Source organism: Saccopteryx bilineata, chromosome X (assembly GCF_036850765.1).
Source record: "Saccopteryx bilineata isolate mSacBil1 chromosome X, mSacBil1_pri_phased_curated, whole genome shotgun sequence".
Classification (NCBI taxonomy): Eukaryota; Metazoa; Chordata; class Mammalia; order Chiroptera; family Emballonuridae; genus Saccopteryx; species Saccopteryx bilineata.
The window spans coordinates 124,988,084-124,992,156 of record NC_089502.1 but is presented as its reverse complement, the minus strand read 5'-3'; the positions used below and the strand labels follow the sequence as shown (position 1 = coordinate 124,992,156).

The window sequence follows — 4,073 nt, the reverse complement described above, 5'->3', positions numbered from 1 at the left end:
AAGACTCATCCCAATAACCTCATCTTACGTTGATTACATCTGCAAAGACAGTGTTCCAAAATATGGTCACATTCAAGGTTCCTGGGATTAGGACTTCAACATATTTTTTCAGGGAACACACTTTATCTCATAATAATTAGTATTCCTTTCCTTTATCTTATAAAGTCTTTTTTTTTAACATCTGTTGTTTGTTTTGTTACATCATTCAATGTTTTTCTATACTGATCAAATAAATTATCCTTTTTATCATTCCATAACTTTCTATAATATAATTGTCTACTATTTTATTTTCCCTACAATATTTTATTTGTTATCCCCTTCAAGAAATTATGGTCAGTGTTGTAGCAGAGTTTTCTTTACATAATTCAGTAAAATAACATCTCTATCTTTATCTCAAAAGAGCATTAAAAAAAACCTTGTCTGTTAAATAAGAATAATTTTTTTTGTTACTTCTGATATTAACATTCTGAGATTTATTCTAATTTTAGGGATTCCATGCGTTGTGAAATTCTCTATCGCAAGTTATGTTAATAAAAGGTAGTTGGAATATCTGCCAGATATTTTCCTGTTATCCACAAGTTGATTGATCTTGGACACCCTCTAGAAGGTAGAGGAATAAAATGATATTACCCCAAAGGAGCAAAACTATAAAAGTAATCCATATGCATTCATCAAATATATATTACTTACATCTTGTGGTCTAGTCACTGAATTAATTAGAAGTAGCATTGTTAATTGAAAGACTATAGACTTTAGAGTCAGAAAATCTTGTATGTCAGCACTCGCTTTACCACATGCTAATAATTCCTTTAAGTATCCTTTTTTTGCATCTATGAAATGAGGTAATAATAGGACTTAAATACTTGTTTGGAAGATTAAATATGATGGTATTAATACAATATTTTTGATAAAATTGGTAAAATGTCCTTCATTCCTAGCAATTGTATTTTATAAAATTCATAAAATTCATAGACCCCCCCTTCCAGAAAACCACTCAAAACTTCTGATTTTCCTAAGTAAAATGAATATTGTGTCTACATTGATGGTTTATGTGATAAAATCTATGTAAATATATGGCACAGTATATGTCATATATATTGGGTTTCTCCACCAGAAGAATTGTAAGATACAAAGATTAATGACAGTTATTCTTTAATTTTGTGAGAATAAGTTTATCTCTTTACCAGGTTTGTTCTCATTCATCAATTCATCTGCATATTCAAAATAACTTTGTACACTGTCATATTATTTTACTCTTTTGTCCATACAGTGTTTTTATTTCTATTCAACTGCAAGCAAACAGCAGAATTAACACAACATTCAGCAACTCCAGACCAGCTTTTCTTACACAAATGAAGAGTGATAAATTTAACAGGCACAGACTTGGATTTCCGATAGCCTCTCACCCAGCCCTGCAGCTCATAGAGACAGCTGTGCCTCGAGGGGAAAGCAACTTCCCTGTTGCTTTTTCCAGTACTTACTTTAAAGGAGTCAGATACTAACCTGTTTCCCAAAGTGGCTGTACCACTTTGATGCAAGATAATGACACCTAGTAACTGATCCGAGATGTACCATATTGGGGGGTAGTGGACATACCAGCTTCTGGTCCTCTGGTGAGAAACAGGGCTGTGAAAACACATCTTGGAATATGTCAGCATGCACAATTCTGGACTTGGGCTCACAGAAGAAAAGGCAATGAATCTTTTCTTTTTTGTAATCTCCCTTAAAGGTTTTCTGATGCTCTGCACTATTATTGTAAACCTGTTCTTCTTACCTAAATTTTTTCTCCTTTAAGTTCATTGTTGCTATTCTTATATTAACAATCTGATGACCACATCATAGTAACAAAATATCCCCCATATGGAGTTCAAATTTGATCAAAACATAAACCGGGGTGTGTGACCCTATACAATTATAAAGGATAGGCAGAAGGAATAGTCACCCAAAACCTCTATCTGCTTAAGTCTGGGCTGTGAGAATGAGAACAAAGAAGAGGATAAATCTACATGCATCACTGAACTTGAGAATACTGCTTGGGGCTCCAAGGTTGAGGTCTGTCTCCTGGCTTACCCCTACTTCCCAGACAGCTACTCATCGAGTTTGGGCACGTATTGTCCCATTCTGCCTGGTAACACATGCCAGCCACTGGGACTCTAGCTCATACCTTTTGTGGAAAGATGTCACCTTGAATATGCCACCATGGTCTTCAGTTCAGTTGCTAAAAATGGGCTTGTCACACTTCAGTGGCTTGCCCCACTCATAAAACATGCAGACATAGTGGTGATGGCCTGTTCCCTTTGGAGGCCCAGAGCCCATACAAGTAGAGAGGACTTTGCCACTGCTGATATCATTGCCCCTCATGTTCACCACCTGGAAATGGTGCCATCCCCTATATTTGAGGTCCTTTCTGCTTTCAGCATCCCGATCTGTCAAGACCAAGGTGTAAAGTTTACTTGGAGGAAGGCCATCCTATGTTATACTGGTGAACCGGTTCAACCTGAATGAGGTCACCACTTTGCCCAATTTGTCAGCCTCTGCCCTGTGTATTTGACCTGCACTGGGTGTTGGAGCTGTTTGACCACTTTCTGCAGGCTCACAGGCTTCAGGTCCACAGGCATCACAGGGCCGAGTAGGAGGACAACTGGGAGAGACGCGGGAGACCAGGTGCAGGTCAACAACACTGACTGTATATGTCATATAATTTAAATAACATTATGAGATATAGAATTAAAGCTCCAACAAATCATTTGATTTTCTCAGGATAAAATAGCCCTTGAGTTTCAGACCTAGAGTGCAAATCCAAATGTGTATAGGTCTAACAACTTTGATCTATCCACTTACGTGCCAAATGTACATGCTTAAGGTACAGAAGAAAGGGCAGGGGCTTTTGAATTAAAACCAAAAGTACAGCAAGAGAAGCAGAAGGCAACTAGACTTATACTAACAAGAAGCACATTTTGAAATGGAAGTTTAATGAAATCAATGTGTAGAATGTACACTCTGATCAACAGAGAGTGTCAAACTCATGAGACATAGCACGCTTTACCCAACATCAAGTTGAGTTCATTTTAAGAAGGGATACTAGACAGGCAGCAGCACAGCGTGGACAACAACGTTTTGGTAATCTGGTGATTCATAACACAACTTTCAGTACCCCTGTCACTCCATTCTTAGAACATGTGTGATCATGTTACATGAGGTTGGCACAGATTACTTTAGGGAACTCACTGGGTCAGAGAGCTCTTCAACTTTTGTAACTTGCCAGTCATGTAGCTCTTTCAGGGTAAAGAAATAGCTCTATTCTCTGGTGTAACTGCATCTTCTCACTATTAGTTACACATCACTTGATAAACCACCTTGACAATGAAGGTACTTAGTCTGATTCATAGGGCTCAGGAGGACTTTCTTGGATCTCATATACACTCATAAATTCCTGGGGTTAGTGTTGCAACGAAGATTGCACTAGATTCAAATCCTCAGGCGTTTTTGAGGATAGGATGGCCACAAAAACCACTGTTATACCAAGAATAGCTGTTCCAATAGAACAATAATTCATAAGTATTTTTTCTATTATTTAATATATGGTAGGTACAACCTTCTTCCATTAGCTACAGTGGCTTTTCTCTGGCCATTAGAGGGCCATGATGGAGAGAGAACGCATATAAGAAATCCACTAAGATTTGAAACATCCTTCTTAGCCTGAGATTTTAACATCATGTCATGCCCCTTCACCACCTCCATGACTTTTACCACCCTTCCCCTTAGTTGAATATTACTGAATGAGATTTAGCCTTTGACTTGGTATCATTGATTAATTTGTGAGAATTTGTATGAAGTTTCTGCCTGTTTAAAAACTCCTCTCAACTTTGAGCATAGCTATTGCTGTAAATCTAGGGCATGAGAACATTTGTCAGCCAATTTCATGTTTCCTGACTTCTTAACAGAGATTATTATTCTGTACAAAGTATTCTTGTAAATGAAAATTTAGAAAAGAAAAGCTATTACAGGTTGTCTAAAAATTACTGTGTTTTAGAAAATTTAAGGTTGATTTTATGCCATTTCTGTGAATGTTC

General features: G+C 37.1%; 1 pseudogene; it reads right to left on the bottom strand.

Annotated features, from left to right (window-relative positions):
• Positions 1-2,072: 2,072 nt before the first annotated feature.
• Positions 2,073-2,618, bottom strand: LOC136317331 (phosphatidylethanolamine-binding protein 1 pseudogene; annotated as a pseudogene).
• Positions 2,619-4,073: the final 1,455 nt, after the last annotated feature.